Source organism: Tenrec ecaudatus, chromosome 11, assembly GCF_050624435.1.
Source record: "Tenrec ecaudatus isolate mTenEca1 chromosome 11, mTenEca1.hap1, whole genome shotgun sequence".
Taxonomy (NCBI): Eukaryota; Metazoa; Chordata; class Mammalia; order Afrosoricida; family Tenrecidae; genus Tenrec; species Tenrec ecaudatus.
The window spans coordinates 118,759,169-118,778,030 of NC_134540.1; positions in this window are offsets into that span (position 1 = coordinate 118,759,169).

Below are 18,862 nucleotides of genomic sequence, written 5' to 3' on the forward strand. Positions count from 1 at the left end.
GGTTACCTAGCGGGCACTTGGACTATCTAGATTAACGAATGGGCACTTGGACTATCTAGGTTAGTTAACAGGAACTTGGAATATCTAGGTTACCTAGCGGGCACTTGGACTATGTAGGTTACCTTGCAGGCACTTGGATTATGTAGGTTACCTTGCGGGCACTTGGACTATGTAGGTTAACTAGCGGGCACTTTGACGATCTAGGTTAGCAAACGGGCACTTTGACTATCTAGGTTCCCTAGCGGGCAATTGGACTATGTGGGTACCCAGCGGGCATTTGGACTATCTAGGTTACCTAACGGGCATTTCGACTATGTAGGTTCCCTGGCGGGCACTTGGATTATGTAGGTTCCCTTCTTGCACTTGAAGTATGTAGGTTACTAGCGGGCATTTGGACTATGTAGGTTACCTATCGGGCACTTGGACTATGTAGTTTACCTAGCGGGCACTTGGACTATGTATGTTAACTAGCGGCACTTGGACTATCTTGGTTACCTAGCGGGCGCATGGACTATGTACGTTTCCTAGAGGGCACTTGGACTATCTATGTTAACTAGCGGGCACATGGACTATGTAGGATCCCTATCGGGCAATTAGACTATGTGGGTTACCTAGCGGGCACTTGGACTATGTAGGTTCCCTAGCGGGCACTTGGACTATGTAGGTTACCTAGCGCTCCCTTGGACTATCTAGGTTACCTAATGGGCACTTGGACTATATAAGTTACCTAGAGGGCTCTTGGACTATTTAGGTTAACTAGCGGACACTTGGACGATCTAGGTTTACTAGCGGGCACTTGAACTATCTAGGTTACATAGCGGGCCCTTGGACTATGTAGGTTACCTAGCGGGCCCTTGGACTATGCAGGTTAACTAGAAGGGACTTGGACTATCAGGTTAACTAGCGGTCACTTGGACTATGTAGGTAACCTAGCAGGAACTTGGTCTGTCTAGGTTACCTAGCGGGCACTTGGACTATCTAGGTTAACTAACGGGCACTTGGACTATGTAGGTTACCTAGCGGGCACTTGGACTATCTAGATTAGCTAAGGGGCACCTGGACTATCTAGGTTAACTAGCGGGTACTTTTACTATGTAGGTTAACTAGCAGACACTTGGACGAATTAGGTTAACGAGCGGGCTTTTGGACTATGTAGGTTACCTGGCGGGCACTGGACTATCTAGGTTAGTTAACAGGAACTTGGACTATCTAGGTTACCTAACGGGCACTTGGACTATGCAGGCAACCTGGCGGGCACTTGGACTGACTAGGTTACCTAGCGGGCACTTGGACTTCTAGGTTAACGAACGGGCACTTGGACTATGTAGGTTGCCTAGCGGGCACTTGGACAATCTATGTTAGGTAACGGACACTTGGACTATCTAGGTTACCTAGCGGGAACTTGGACTATGTAGGTTACCTAGCGGGCACTTAGACTATCTAGATTACCTAACGGGCACTTGGACTATCTAGGTTAGCTAACAGGAACTTGGACTATCTACGTTACCTAGCGGGCAGTAGGACTATGTAGGTTTCCTAGCGGTCACTTGGACTATCTAGGCTACCTAACGGGCACTTGGAAAATGTAGGTTAACTAGCGGACACTTGGACGATCTAGGTTAACTAGCGGGCACTTGGAATATCTAGGTTAACTAGGGGGCCATTGGACTATGTAGGTTAACTAGCGGGCACTTGAACTATCTAGGTTAGCTAACAGGAACATGGACTATCTAGGTTACCTAGCAGGCACTAGGACTGTGTAGGTTACCTAGCGGTCACTTGGAGTATCTAGGCTACCTACCGGGCACTTGGACTACGTAGGTTAACTAGCGGACACTTGGACGATCTAGGTTAACTAGCGGGCACTTGGAATATCTAGGTTAACTAGGGGGCCCTTGGACTATGTAGGTTGAATAGCAAGCACTTAGATAATCTAGGTTAACTAGCGGGTTCTTGGACTATGTAGGTTAACTAGCGGGCCCTTGGACTATGTAGGTTAACTAGCGGGCACTTGGACGATCTAGATTAACTAGCAGGCACTTGGACTATCTAGGTTAACTAGCGGGCACTTGGACTATCTAAGTTACCTACCGGGCACTTGGACGATGCAGGTTCCCTAGCGGGCACTTGTACCATCTAGGCTCCCTATCGGGCACTTTGACTATGTAGGTTAACTAGCAGCACTTGGACTATCTAGGTTATCTAGCGGGCACTTGGTCTATGTACATACCCTAGCGGGCACTTGGACTATCTAGCTTACCTAGCGTGCACTTGGACTATGTACGTCCCTTAGTGGGCACTTGGACTATCTAGGTTAACTAACGGGCACAAGGACTATCTAGGTTAACTAGCGGGCACTTGGTCTATCTAGGATACTTGGGGGGCACTTGGACTATGTAGGTCAACTAGCGGGCCCTTGGACTATCTAGGTTAGCTAACGGGCACTTGGATTATGTAAGTTAACTAGCGGGCCCTTGGACTATGTAGGTTAACTATCGCGCACTTGGACTATGTAGGTTCCCTAGCAGGCCCTTTGACTATGTAAGTTCTCTAACGGGCACTTGGACTATGTGGTTTCCGTAGCGGGCACTTAGACTATCTAAGTTCCCTAGCGGGCACTTGGACTATATAGGTTCCCTAAAGGCCACTTGGACTATGTAGGTTCCCTAGCAGGCACTAGGACTATGAAGGTTCCCTAGCGGGCACTTGGACTATGTATGTTCCCTAGCAGGCCCTTTGACTATGTAAGTTCCCTAGAGGGCACTTCGACTATGTGGGTTCCCTAGCGGGCATTTGGACTATCTAGGTTACCTAACGGGCACTTGGACTATGTGGGTACCCTAGCGGGCACTTGGACAATGTAGGTTAACTAGCGGGCGCTAGGACTATGTAGGTTACCTATCGGGCCCTTGGACTATGTAGGTTAACAAGCGGGCACTTTGACTATCTAGGTTAACTAGCGGGCCCATTGAATATCTAGGTTAATTAGGGGCCTTTGACGATCTAGGTTAGCAAATGGGCACTTGGACTATGTAGGTTACCTAGCGGGCACTTGAACTATATGGGTAACCTAGCGGGCATTTGGACTATCTAGGTTACCTAACGGGCACTTGGACTATGTGGGTACCCTAGCGGGCACTTGGACAATGTAGGTTAACTAGCGGGCGCTAGGACTATGTAGGTTACCTAGCGGGCACTTGGACTAAGTAGGTTAACTAGCAGGCACTTGGACAATCTAGGTTACCTAGCAGGCACTTGGACTATGTACGTTTCCTAGCGGGCACTTGGACTATCTATGTTAACTAGCGGGCACATGGACTATGTAGGTTCCCTAGCGGGCACTTGGACTATGTAGGTTAACTAGCGGGCCCTTGGACTATCTAGGTTACCTAAAGGGTACTTGGACTATCTAAGTTACCTAGAGGGCACTTGGACTATTTAGATTAACTAGCGGACACTTGGAAGATCTAGGTTTACTAGCGGGCACTTGGACAATCTAGGTTACCTGGCTGGCCCTTGGACTATGTAGGTTAACTAGCAGGCACTTGGACTATCAGGTTAACTAGCGGTCACTTGGACTATGTAGGTAACCTAGCGGGAATTTGGACTGTCTAGGGTACCTAGCGGGCAATTGGACTAACTAGGTTACCTAACAGGCAATTGGATTATCTAGGTTACCTAACGGGCCCTTGGACTATCTAGGTTAACTAGCGGGCACTTGGACTATCTAGGTTACCTTGTGGGCCCTTGGACTATGTAGGTTACCTAGCGGGCACTTGGACTATCTAGGTTAACGAATGGGCACTTGGACTATGTAGGTTACCTAGCGGGCACTTGGACTATCTAGGTTAGTTAACAGGAACTTGGAATATCTAGGTTACCTAGCGGGCACTTGGACTATGTAGCTTACCTTGCAGGCACTTGGATTATGTAGGTTACCTTGCGGGCACTTGGACTATGTAGGTTAACTAGCGGGCACTTTGACGATCTAGGTTAGCAAACGGGCACTTTGACTATCTAGGTTCCCTAGCGGGCAATTGGACTATGTGGGTACCCTAGCGGGCATTTGGACTATCTAGGTTACCTAACGGGCATTTCAACTATGTAGGTTCCCTGGCGGGCACTTGGATTATGTAGTTTCCCTTCTTGCACTTGAAGCCTGTAGGTTACTAGCGGGCATTTGGACTATGTAGGTTACCTATCGGGCACTTGGACTATGTAGTTTACCTAGCGGGCACTTGGACTATGTATGTTAACTAGCGGCACTTGGACTATCTTGGTTACCTAGCGGGCACTTAGACTATGTATGTTAACTAGCAGGCACTTGGACTATCTAGGTTACCTAGCGGGCGCATGGACTATGTACGTTACCTAGCGGGCACTTGGACTATCTATGTTAACTAGCGGGCACATGGACTATGTAGGATCCCTATCGGGCAATTAGACTACGTGGGTTACCTAGCGGGCATTTGGACTATGTAGGTTCCCTAGCGGGCACTTGGACTATGTAAGTTACCTAGCGGTCCCTTGGACTATCTAGGTTACCTAATGGGCACTTGGACTATATAAGTTACCTAGAGGGCTCTTGGACTATTTAGGTTAACTAGCGGACACTTGGACGATCTAGGTTTACTAGCGGGCACTTGAACTATCTAGGTTACATAGCGGGCCCTTGGACTATGTAGGTTAACTAGCGGGCCCTTGGACTATGCAGGTTAACTAGAAGGGACTTGGACTATCAGGTTAACTAGCGGTCATTTGGACTATGTAGGTAACCTAGCAGGAACTTGGTCTGTCTAGGTTACCTAGCGAGCACTTGGACTATCTAGGTTAACTAACGGGCACTTGGACTATGTAGGTTACCTAGCGGGCACTTGGACTATCTAGATTAGCTAAGGGGCACCTGGACTATCTAGGTTAACTAGCGGGTACTTTTACTATGTAGGTTAACTAGCAGACACTTGGACGAACTAGGTTAACGAGCGGGCTTTTGGACTATGTAGGTTACCTGGCGGGCACTGGACTATCTAGGTTAGTTAACAGGAACTTGGACTATCTAGGTTACCTAACGGGCACTTGGACTATGCAGGCAACCTGGCGGGTACTTGGACTGACTAGGTTACCTAGCGGGCACTTGGACTTCTAGGTTAACGAACGGGCACTTGGACTATGTAGGTTGCCTAGCGGGCACTTGGACAATCTATGTTAGGTAACGGACACTTGGACTATCTAGGTTACCTAGCGGGAACTTGGACTATGTAGGTTACCTAGCGGGCACTTAGACTATCTAGGTTACCTAACGGGCACTTGGACTATCTAGGTTAGCTAACAAGAACTTGGACTATCTAGGTTACCTAGCGGGCAGTAGGACTATGTAGGTTTCCTAGCGGTCACTTGGACTATCTAGGCTACCTAACGGGCACTTGGAATATGTAGGTTAACTAGCGGACACTTGGACGATCTAGGTTAACTAGCGGGCACTTGGAATATCTAGGTTAACTAGGGGACCATTGGACTATGTAGGTTAACTAGCGGGCACTTGGAATATCTAGGTTAACTAGGGGGCCATTGGACTATGTAGGTTAACTAGCGGGCACTTGAACTATCTAGGTTAGCTAACAGAAACATGGACTATCTAGGTTACCTGGCAGGCACTAGGACTGTGTAGGTTACCTAGCGGTCACTTGGAGTATCTAGGCTACCTACCGGGCACTTGGACTACGTAGGTTAACTAGCGGACACTTGGACGATCTAGGTTAACTAGCAGGCACTTGGAATATCTAGGTTAACTAGGGGGCCCTTGGACTATGTAGGTTAAATAGCAGGCACTTAGATAATCTAGGTTAACTAGCGGGTTCTTGGACTATGTAGGTTAACTAGCGGGCCCTTGGACTATGTAGGTTAACTAGCGGGCACTTGGACGATCTAGATTAACTAGCAGGCACTTGGACTATCTAGGTTAACTAGCGGGCACTTGGACTATCTAAGTTACCTAGCGGGCACTTGGACGATGCAGGTTACCTAGCGGGCACTTGGTCTATCTAGGTTACTTGGGGGGCACTTGGACTCTCTAGGTCAACTAGCAGGCCCTTGGACTATCTAGGTTAGCTAACGGGCACTTGGATTATGTAAGTTAACTAGCGGGCCCTTGGACTATGTAGGTTAACTAGCGCGCACTTGGACTATGTAGGTTCCCTAGCAGGCCCTTTGACTATGTAAGTTCTCTAACGGGCACTTGGACTATGTGGGTTCCGTAGCGGGCATTTGGACTATCTAGGTTACCTAACGGGCCCTTGGTCTATGTACATTACTAGCGGGCATTTGGACTATGTAGGTTACCTAGCGGATACTTGGACTATGTAGGTTCCCTATCATGGACTTGGACAATGTAGGTTAACTAGCGGGCATTTCGACTATCTAGGTTAACTAGCGGGCACTTTGACGATCTAGGTTAGCAAACGGGCACTTGGACTATGTAGGTTACCTAGCAGGCACTTGGACTGTCTAGGTTACCTAGAGGGCACTTGGACTATCTAAGTTAACGAACGGGCCCATGGACTATGTAGGTTATCTAGCGGGCACTTGGACTTTCTAGGTTAACGAACGGGCACTTGTACTATGTAGGTTAGCTAACAGGAACTTCGACTATCTAGGTTAACTAGCGGGCACTTGGACGATGCATGTTCCCTAGCGGGCACTTTGACTATCTAGTTTCCCTAGTGGGCAATTGGACTATGTGGGTACCCTAGCGGGCATTTGGACTATCTAGGATACCTAACGGGCATTTGGACTACGTAGGTTCCCTAGCGGGCACTTGGATTATGTAGGTTCCCTTCTTGCACTTGGAGTATGTAGGTTACTAGCGGGCATTTGGACTATGTAAGTTACGTAGCGGACACTTGGACTATGTAGGTTACCTAGCGGGTTCTTGGACTAAGTAGGTTAACTAGCAGGCAGTTGGACTATCTAGGTTAGCTAGCGGGCACTTAGACTATGTAGGTTAACTAGCAGGCACTTGGACTATCTAGGTTACCTAGCGGGCACATGGACTATGTAGGTCAACTAGCGGACCCTTGGACTATCTAGGTTAGCTAACGGGAACTTGGATTATGTAAGTTAACTAGCGGGCACTTGGACTATGTAGGTTAACTAGCGCGCACTTGGACGATCTAGGTTAACTAGCGGGCACTTGGATTATATAGGTTAGCTAACGGGCACTTGAACAATGTAGGTTAACTAGTGGGCCCTTAGACTATCTAGGTTAGCTAACGGGCACTTGGACTATGTAGGTTAATTAGCGGGTACTTGGACTATGAAGGTGCCCTAGCGTGCACTTGGACTATCTAGGTTACCTAGTGTGCACTTGAATTATCTACGTTACCTAGCGGGTACTTGGACTATCTAGCTTAGCTAACGGGCACTTGGAGTATCTAGGTTACCTAGCGGGCTGTTGGACTATGTAGGTTACCTAGCGGGCACTTGGTCTATCTAGGTTAGCTAACGGGCACTTGGATTATGTAAGTTAACTAGCGGGCACTTGGACTATGTAGGTTAACTAGCGGACACTTGGACGATCTAGGTTAACTAGCGGCCACTTGCACTATGTAGATTAACTAGCGGGCCCTTGTACTATGTAGGTTAACTAGCGCGCACTTGGACGATTTAGGTTAACTAGCAGGCATTTGGATTATCTAGGTTAGCTAGCGGGCACTTGAACAATGTAGGTTAACTAGTGGGCCCTTAGACTATCTAGGTTAGCTAACGGGCACTTGGACTATGTAAGTTCCGTATCGGGCACTTGGACTATGTTGGTTAACTAGCGGGCACTAGGACTATGTAGGTTACCTAGCGTGCACTTTGACTATCTTGGTTACCTAGCGTGCACTTGGACTATGTAGGTTAACTAGCGGACACTTGGACGAACTAGGTTAACGAGCGGGCACTTTGACTATCTTGGTTACCTAGCGGGCACTTTGACTATGTAGGTTAACTAGCGGACACTTGGACAAACTAGTTTAACGAGTGGGCCCTTGGCCTATGTAGGTTACCTAGCGGGCACTTGGACTATCTAGGCTAGCTAACAGGTACTTGGACTATCTAGGTTACCTAGCGGGCACTTGGACTATCTAGGTTAGCTAACAGGTACTTGGACTATCTAGGTTACCTAGCGGGCACTTAGACTATGTAGATTACCTAGCGGGCACTAGGACTGTCTAGGTTAGCTAACGGGCACTTGGAATATCTAGGTTACCTACCGGGCAGTTGGACTATGTAGGTTACCTAGCGGGCACTTATACTATCTAGGTTAATGAACGGGCACTTGGACTATCTGGGTTACCTAACGGGCACTTGGAAAATCTAGGTTAACTAGCGGGCACTTGGACTATCTAGGTTAACTAGCAGACACTTGGACTATCTAGGTTAACTAGCGAACACTTGGACGATGCAGGTTCCCTAGCGGGCACTTGGACAATCTAGGTTCCCTAAAAGGCACTTGGACTATGAAGGGTCTATAGCGGGCACTAGTACTATGTACGTCCCTTAGCGGACACTTGGACTATGCTGGTTCCCTATCGGGCACTTGGACTATGTAGTTTAACTAGCGGGCACTTGCACAATTTAGGTTAACTAGCGGGCACTTGGACAATATAGGTTAACTTGCGGGCACTTGGATTAGCTAGGTTACCCTGCGGGCACTTGAACCATGTAGGTTAAGTAGTTGGCCCTTGGACTATCTAGGTTAGCTAACAGGCACTTGGACTTGTAAGTTACCTAGCGGGCACTTGGACTATATAGGCTCCCTATCGGGCACTTTGACTATGTAGGTTAACAAGCGGGCACTTGGACTATCTAGGTTCCCTAGCGGGCACTTGGTCTATGTACATACCCTAGCGGGCACTTGTACTATCTAGGTTACCTAGCGGGCACTTGGACTATGTACGTCCCCTAGTGGGCACCGGACTATCTAGGTTAACTAACGTGCACTAGGACTATCTAGGTTAACTAGTAGGCACATGGTCTATCTAGGTTACTTGGCGGGCACTTGGACTATGTAGGTCAACTAGCGGGCCCTTGGACTATCTAGGTTAGCTAACGGGAACTTGGATTATGTAAGTTAACTAAAGGGTACTTGGACTATGTAGGTTAACTAGCGCGCACTTGGACGATCTAGGTTAACTAGCGGGCACTTGGATTATCTAGGTTAGCTAAAGGGCACTTGAACAATGTAGGTTAACTAGTGGGCCCTTAGACTATCTAGGTTAGCTCACGGGCACTTGGACAATGTAGGTTAATTAGCGGGTACTTGGACTATGAAGGTGCCCTAGCGTGCACTCGGACTATCTAGGTTACCTAGTGTGCACTTGAATTATCTACGTTACCTAGCGGGTACTTGGACTATCTAGCTTAGCTAACGGGCACTTGGAGTATCTAGGTTACCTAGCGGGCAGTTGGACTATGTAGGTTACCTAGCGGGCACTTGGTCTATCTAGGTTAGCTAACGGGCACTTGGATTATGTAAGTTAACTAGCGGGCACTTGGACTATGTAGGTTAATTAGCGGACACTTGGACGATCTAGATTAACTAGCGGCCCCTTGCACTATGTAGATTAACTAGCAGGCCCTTGGACTATGTAGGTTAACTAGCGCGCACTTGGACGATCTAGGTTAACTAGCAGGCACTTGGATTATCTAGGTTAGCTAGCGGGCACTTGAACAATGTAGGTTAACTAGTGGGCCCTTAGACTATCTAGGTTAGCTAACGGGCACTTGGACTATGTAGGTTCCGTATCGGGCACTTGGACTATGTTGGTTAACTAGCGGGCACTAGGACTATGTAGGTTACCTAGCGGGCACTTGGACTATCTAGGTTAACGAACGGGCACTTGGACTATGTAGGTTAGCTAACAGGAACTTGGACTATCTAGGTTAACTAGCGGGCACTTGGACGATGCAGGTTCCCTAGATGGCACTTTGACTATGTAGGTTCCCTAGCGGGCACTTGGACTATGTGGGTACCCTAGCCGGCATTTGGACTATGTAGGATACCTAACGGGCATTTGGACTACGTAGGTTCCCTAGCAGGCACTTGGATTATGTAGGTTCCCTTCTTGCACTTGGACTATGTAGGTTACTAGCGGGCATTTGGACTATGTAGGTTACCTAGTGGGCACTTGGAATATGTAGGTTCCCTATCGGGCACTTGGACAATGGAGGTTAATTAGTGGGCGCTAGGACTATGTAGGTTACCTAGCGGGCACTTGGACTATCTAGGTTAACTAGCGGACACTTGGACGAACTAGGTGAATGAGCGGGCCCTTGGACTATGTAGATTACCTAGCGGGCACTTGGACTATCTAGGTTAGCTAACAGGAACTTGGACTATCTAGGTTACCTAGAGGGTACTTCTACTATGTAGGTTGCCTAGCGGGCACTTGGAATATGTAGTTTAAGTAGCGGGCACTTGGACTATCTAGGTTACCTAGCGGGCACTTAGACTATGTAGGTTAACTAGCGGGCACTTGGACGTACTAAGTTAACTAGCAGGCACTTGGATGATATCGCTTAACTAGCGGGCACTTGGATTATCTAGGTTAGCTAGCGGGCACTTGAACTATGTAGGTTAACTAGTGGGCCCTTAGACGATCTAGGTTAGCTCACGGGCACTTGGACTATGTAGGTTAATTAGCGGGTATTTGGATTATGTAGGTGCCCTAGCGGGCATTTGGACTATATAGATTACCTAGCGTGCACTTGAGCTATCTACGTTACCTAGCGAGTACTTGGACTATCTAGCTTAACTAGCGGGCACTTGGACTATCTAGGTTAACTAACGGGCACTTTGACTATGTAAGTTCCCTAGCGGGCACTTGGATTATGTAGGTTCACTATCAGGCACTTGGACAATGTAGGTTACCTAGCAGGCACTTGGACTATCTAGGGAAGCTAACAGGAACATGGGCTATCTAGGTTACCTAGCGGGCACTTTGACTATGTATGTCACCTAGTGGGCACTTGGACTATCTAGGTTAACTAACGTGCACTAGGACTATCTAGGTTAAGTAGCGGGCACTTGGTCTATCTAGGTTAGCTAACGGGCACTTGGATTATGTTAGTTAACTAGCGGGCACTTGGACTATGTAGGTTAACTAGCGGACACTTGGACGATCTAGGTTAATTAGCGGCCCCTTGCACTATGTAGATTAACTTGCAGGCCCTTGGACTATGTAGGTTAACTTGCGGGCACTTGGACGATCTACATTAACTAGCAGGCACTTGGATTATCTAGGTTAGCTAGCAGGCACTTGAACAATGAAGGTTAACTAGTGGGCCCTTAGACTATCTAGGTTAGCTAACGGGCACTTGGACTATGTAGGTTCCGTATCGGGCACTTGGACTATGTTGGTCAACTAGCGGGCACTAGGACTATGTAGGTTACCTAGCGGGCACTTGGACTATCGAGGTTAGCTAACAGGAACTTGGACTAACTAGGTTACCTAGCGGGCACTTGGACAATCTAGGTTCTCTAGCGGACACTTGGACTAACTAGGTTAACGAGCGGGCCCTTGGACTATCAAGGTTACCTAGCGGGCACTTGGACTATCTAGGTTAGCTAACGGGCACTTGGACTATGCAAGTAACCTTGCGGGCACTTGGACAGTCTAGGTTACCTAGCGGGCACTTGGACTTCTATGTTAACGAACGGGCACTTGGACTATGTTGGTTGCCTAGCGGGCACTTGGACTATCTACGTTAGCTAACGGGCAATTGGATTATCTAGGTTACCTAGCGGCACATGGACTATGTAGGTTACATAGCGGGCACTTGGACTATCTAGGTAACCTAAAGGGAACTTGGAAAATCTAAGTTAACTATCGCGCACTTCGACTATCTAGGTTAACTAGCAGGCACTTGGACTATCTAGGTTAACTAGCGAGCACTTGGACAATGCAGTTACCCTAGCGGGCACATGGACTATCTAGGTTCCCTAACGGGCACTAGGGCTATGTAGGTTCCCTGGCGGGCACTTGGACTATGTTGGTTCCCTATCGGGCACTTGGACTATGTAGGTTAACTAGCAGGCCCTTGGACTATGTAGGTTAACTAGCGGGCACTTAGACTATCTAGGTTACCTAGTGGGCACTTGGACTATGTACGTCCCCTAGTGGGCACTTGGACTACTAGGTTACCTAACGGGCAATAAGACTATCTAGGTTACCTAGCAGCACTTGGACTATCTAGGTTACCTAGCGGGCACTTGGACTATGTACGTCCCCTAGTGGGCACTTGGACTACTAGGTTACCTAACGGGCAATAAGTCTATCTAGGTTACCTAGCGGCACTTGGACTATCTAGGTTACCTAGCGGCCACTTGGACTACGTAGGTCAACTAGTGGGCCCTTGGACTATCTAGGTTAGCTTACGGGCACTTGGACTATGTAGGTTAACTAGGGGGCACTTGGACTATGTAGGTTAACTAGACGGCACTTGGACTATGTAGGTTAACTAGCGGGCACTTGGAGCATCTAGGTTTACTAGCGGGCACTTGGACTATATAGGTTAACAAGCGGGCACTTGGCTTAGCTAGGTTACCTAGCGTGCACTTGAACCATGTAGGTTAACTAGTTGGCCCTTGGATTATCTAGGTTAGCTAACGGGCACTTGGACTATGTAGGTTAATTAGCGTGCACTTGGATTATGTAGGTGCACTAGTGGGCATTTGGACTATATAGATTACCTAGCGGGCACTTGGACTTGTAGGTTACCTAGCGGGCACTTGGACTATCTAGGTTACCTAGCGGCACTTGGACTATCTAAGTTCCCTAGCGGGCACTTGGACTATATAGGTTCCCTAAAGGCCACTTGGACTATGTAGGTTCCCTAGCAGGCACTAGGACTATGAAGGTTCCCTAGCGGGCACTTGGACTATGTATGTTCCCTAGCAGGCCCTTTGACTATGCAAGTTCCCTAGAGGGCACTTCGACTATGTGGGTTCCCTAGCGGGCATTTGTACTATCTAGGGTACCTAACGGGCACTTGGACTATGTGGGTACCCTAGCTGGCACTTGGACAATGTATGTTAACTAGCGGGCGCTAGGACTATGTAGGTTACCTAGGGGACCCTGGGACTATGTAGGTTAACAAGCGGGCACTTTGACTATCTAGGTTAACTAGCGGGCCCATTGACTATCTAGGTTAACTAGGGGCCTTTGACGATCTAGGTTAGCAAACGGGCACTTGGACTATGTAGGTTACCTAGCGGGCACTTGGACTATGTGGGTACCCTAGCGGGAATTTGGACTATCTAGGTTACCTAACGGGCACTTGGACTATGTGGGTACCCGAGCGGGCACTTGGACAATGTAGGTTAACTAGCGGGCGCTAGGACTATGTAGGTTACCTAGCGGGCAATTAGACTAAGTAGGTTAACTAGCAGGCACTTGGACAATCTAGGTTACCTAGCAGGCACTTGGACTATGTACGTTTCCTAGCGGGCACTTGGACTATCTATGTTAACTAACGGACACATGGACTATGTAGGTCCCCTAGCGGGCACATGGACTATGTAGGTTAACTAGCGGGCCCTTGGACTATCTAGGTTACCTAACGGGTACTTGGACTATCTATGTTACCTAGAGGGCACTTGGACTATTTAGATTAACTAGCGGACACTTGGAAGATCTAGGTTTACTAGCGGGCACTTGGACAATCTAGGTTACCTAGCTGGCCCTTGGACTATGTAGGTTAACTAGCAGGCACTTGGACTATCAGGTTAACTAGCGGTCACTTGGACCAGGTAGGTAACCTAGCGGAAACGTGGACTGTCTAGGTTACCTAGCGGGCAATTGGACTATCTAGGTTACCTAACAGGCATTGGACTATCTAGGTTACCTAACGGGCCCTTGGACTATCAAGGTTAACTAGCGGGCACTTGGACTATCTAGGTTACCTAGCGGGCCCTTGGACTATGTAGGTTACCTAGCGGGCACTTGGAATATCTAGGTTAACGAAAGGACACTTGGACTATGTAGGTTACCTAGCGGGCACTTGGACTATCTAGGTTAACTAGCGGGTACTTGGACTCTCTAGGTTACCTAACGGGTACTTGGACTATCTAAGTTACCTAGAGGGCACTTGGACTATTTAGATTAACTAGCGGACACTTGGAAGATCTAGGTTTACTAGCGGGCACTTGGACAATCTAGGTTACCTACCTGACACTTGGACTATGTAGGTTAATAGCAGGCACTTGGACTATCTAGGTTACCTAGCGGGCCCTTGGACTATGTAGGTTACCTAGCGGGCACTTGGACTATCTAGGTTAAAGAATGGGCACTTGGACTATGTAGGTTACCTAGCGGGCACTTGGACTATCTAGGTTAGTTAACAGGAACTTGGAATATCTAGGTTACCTAGCGGGCACTTGGACTATGTAGGTTACCTTGCGGGCACTTGGATTATGTAGGTTACCTTGCGGGCACTTGGACTATCTAGGTTACCTAACGGGAACTTGGACTATGTATGTTAACTACATGACACTTGGACGATGTATGTTAACTAGCGGGCACTTGGACTATGTAGGTTAACTAGCGGTCACTTTGACGATCTAGGTTAACTAGCGGGCACTTGGACTATGTAGGTTACCTAGCAGGCACTTGGACTGTCTAGGTAACCTAGCGGGCACTTGGAATATCTAGGTTAACGAACGGGCACTTAAACTATGTAGGTTACCTAGCGGGCACTTGGACTATCTATATTAGCTAATGGGCACTTGGACTATCTAAGTTACCTAGCGGGCACATGGACTATGTAGGTTACCGAGCGGACACTTGGACTATATCGGTTACCTAGCGGGCACTTGGGCTATCTAGGTTAACGAACGGGCACTTGGACTATGTAGGTTAGCTAATAGGAACTTGGACTATCAAGGTTCCCTAGCGGGCACTTGGACCATGTGGGTACCCTAGCGGGCATTTGGACTATCTAGGATACCTAACGGGCATTTGGACTACGTAGGTTCCCTAGCGGGCACTTGGATTATATAGGTTCCCTTCTTGCACTTGGACTATGTAGGTTACTAGCGGGCATTTGGACTATGTAGGTTACCTAGTGGGCACTTGGAATATGTAGGTTCCCTATCGGGCACTTGGACAATGTAGGTTAATTAGTGGGCGCTAGGACTATGTAGGTTACCTAGCGGGCCCTTGGACTATGTAGGTTAACTAGGGGGCACTTGGACTATCTAGGTTAACTAGCGGACACTTGGACGAACTAGGTTAACGAGTGGGCCCTTGAACTATGTAGGTTACCTAGCGGGCACTTGGACTATGTAGGTTAACTAGCGGGCCCTTGGACTATCTAGGTTACCTAACGGGTACTTGGACTATCTAAGTTACCTAGAGGGCACTTGTACTATTTAGATTAACTAGCGGACACTTGGAAGATCTAGGATTACTAGCGGGCACTTGGACAATCTAGGTTACCTAGCTGGCCTTTGGACTATGTAGGTTAAATAGCAGGCCCTTGGACTATCTAGGTTTACTAGCGGGCACTTGGACTATCTAGGTTACCTAGCAGGCACTTGGACTATCTAGGTTAACGAACGGGCACTTAGACTATGTAGGTTACCTAGCGGGCACTTGGAAGATCTACGTTAGCTAACGGGCAATTGGATTATCTAGGTTACCTAGCGGCACATGGACTATGTAGGTTACATAGCGGGCACTTGGACTATCTAGGTTACCTAACGGGAACTTGGAAAATCTAGGTTAACTATCGCGCACTTCGACTATCTAGGTTAACTAACAGGCACTTGGACTATCTAGGTTAACTAGCGAGCACTTGGACAATGCAGTTTCCCTAGCGGGCACTTGGACTATCTAGGTTCCCTAACGGGCACTTGGACTATGTAGGTTCCCTGGCGGGCACTTATACTATGTACATCCCTTAGCGGGCACTTGGACTATGTTGGTTCCCTATCGAGCACTTGGACTATGTAGGTTAACTAGCAGGCCCTTGGACTATGTAGGTTAACTAGCGGGCACTTAGACTATCTAGGTTACCTAGCGGGCACTTGGACTATGTACGTCCCCTAGTGGGCACTTGGACTACTAGGTTACCTAACGGGCAATAAGACTATCTAGGTTACCTAGCGGCACTTGGACTATCTAGGTTACCGAGCGGGCACTTGGACTATGTACGTCCCCTAGTGGTCACTTGGACTACTAGGTTACCTAACGGGAAATAAGATTATCTAGGTTACCTAGCGGCACTTGGACTATCTAGGTTACCTAGCGGGCACTTGGACTATGTAGGTCAACTAGTGGGCCCTTGGACTATCTAGGTTAGCTTACGGGCACTTGGACTATGTAGGTTAACTAGGGGGCACTTGGACTATGTAGGTTAACTAGAGGGCACTTGGACTATGTAGGTTAACTAGCGGGCACTTGGACCATCTAGGTTAACTAGCGGGCACTTGGACTATATAGGTTATCTAGCAGGCACTGGATTAGCTAGGTTACCTAGCGGGCACTTGAACCATGTAGGTTAAATAGTTGGCCCTTGGACTATCTATGTTAGCTAACGGGCACTTGGACTATGTAGGTTAATAAGCGTGCACTTGGATTATGTAGGTGCCCTAGTGGGCATTTGGACTATATAGATTACCTAGCGGGCACTTGGACTTGTAGGTTACCTAGCGGGCACTTGGACTATCTAGGTTACCTAGCGGGCACTTGGACTATCTAAGTTACCTAGCGGGCACTTGGACTAAATACGTTCCCTAAAGGGCACATGGACTATGTAGGTTCCCTAGCGGGCACTTGGACTATGTAGGTTAACTAGCGGGCCCTTGGACTATCTAGGTTACCTAACGGGTACTTGGACTATCTAAGTTACCTAGAGGGCACATGGACTATTTAGATTAACTAGCGGACACTTGGAAGATCTAGCTTAACTAGCGGGCACTTGGACAATCTAGGTTACCTAGCTGGCCCTTAGACAATGTAGGTTAACTAGCAGGCACTTGGACTATCAGGTTAACTAGCGGGCAATTGGACTATCTAGGTTACCTAACAGGCAATTGGACTATCTAGGTTACCTAACGGGCCCTTGGACTATCTAGGTTAACTAGCGGGCACTTGGACTATCTAGGTTACCTAGCGGGCCCTTGGACTAGTCAGGTTACCTAGCGGGCACTTGGACTATCTAGGTTAACAAATGGGCACTTGGACTATGTAGGTTACCTAGCGGGCACTTGGACTATCTAGGTTAACTAGGGGTTACTTAGACTATCTAGGTTACCTAACGGGTACATGGACAATCTAAGTTACCTAGAGGGCACTTGGACTATTTAGATTACCTAGCGGACACTTGGAAGATCTAGGTTTACTAGCGGGCACTTGGACAATCTAGGTTACCTACCTGGCCTTTGGACTATGTAGGTTAACTAGCAGGCACTTGGACTATCAGGTTAACTAGCGGTCACTTGCACTATGTAGGTAACCTAGCAGGAACGTGGACTGTCTAGGTTACCTAGCGGGCAATTGGACTATCTAGGTTACCTAACAGGCAATTGGACTATCTAGGTTACCTAACGGGCCCTTGACTATCTAGGTTAACTAGCGGGCACTTGGACTATCTAGGTAACCTAGCGGGCCCTTGGACTATGTAGGTTACCTAGCGGGCACTTGGACTATCTAGGTTAACGAATGGGCACATGGACTATGTAGGTTACCTAGCGGGCACTTGGACTATCTAGGTTAGTTAACAGGAACTTGGAATATCTATTTTACCTAGCGGGCACTTGGACTATGTAGGTTACCTTGCGGGCACTTGGATTATGTAGGTTACCTTGCGGGCACTTGGACTATCTAGGTTACCTAACGGGAACTTGGACTATGTAGGTTAAGTGGAGGACACTTAGACGATGGATATTAACTAGCAGGCACTTGTACTATGTAGGTTAACTAGTGGGTACTTTGACGATTTAGGTTAACTAGCGGGCACTTGGACTATGTAGGTTACCTAGCAGGCACTTGGACTGTATAGGTAACCTAGCGGGCACGTGGACTATCTAGGTTAACGAACGGGCACTTAGACTATGTAGGTTACCTAGCGGGCACTTGGACTATCTATATTAACTAACGGGCACTTGGACTATCTAAGTTACCTAGCGGGCACATGGACTCTGTAGGTTACCGAGCGGGCACTTGGACTATGTAGGTTACCTAGCAGGCACTTGGACTATCTAGGTTAACGAACGGGCACTTGGACTATGTAGGTTAGCTAATAGGAACTTGGACTATCTAGGTTAACTAGCGGGCACTTGGACGATGCAGGTTCCCTAGCTGGCACTTTGACTATGTAGGTTCCCTAGCGGGCAGTTGGACTATGTGGGTACCCTAGCGGGCATTTGGACTATCTAGGATACCTAACGGGCATTTGGACTACGTAGGTTCCCTAGCGGGCACTTGGATTATGTAGGTTCCCTTCTTGCACTTGGACTATGTAGGTTACTAGCGGGCATTTGGACTATGTAGGTTACCTAGTGGGCACTTGGAATATGTAGGTTCCCTATCGGGCACTTGGACAATGTAGGTTAATTAGTGGGCGTTAGGACTATGTAGGTAACCTAGCGGGCCCTTGGACTATGTAGGTTAACTAGCGGGCACTTGGACTATCTAGGTTAACTAGCGGACACTTGGACGAACTAGGTTACCTAAGGGGCACTTGGACTATGTGGCTACCCTAGCGGGCACTTGGACAATGAAGGTTAACTAGCGGGCGCTAGGACTATGTAGGTTACCTAGCGGGCGCTAGGACTATGTAGGTTACCTAGCGGGCACTTGGACTAAGTAGGTTA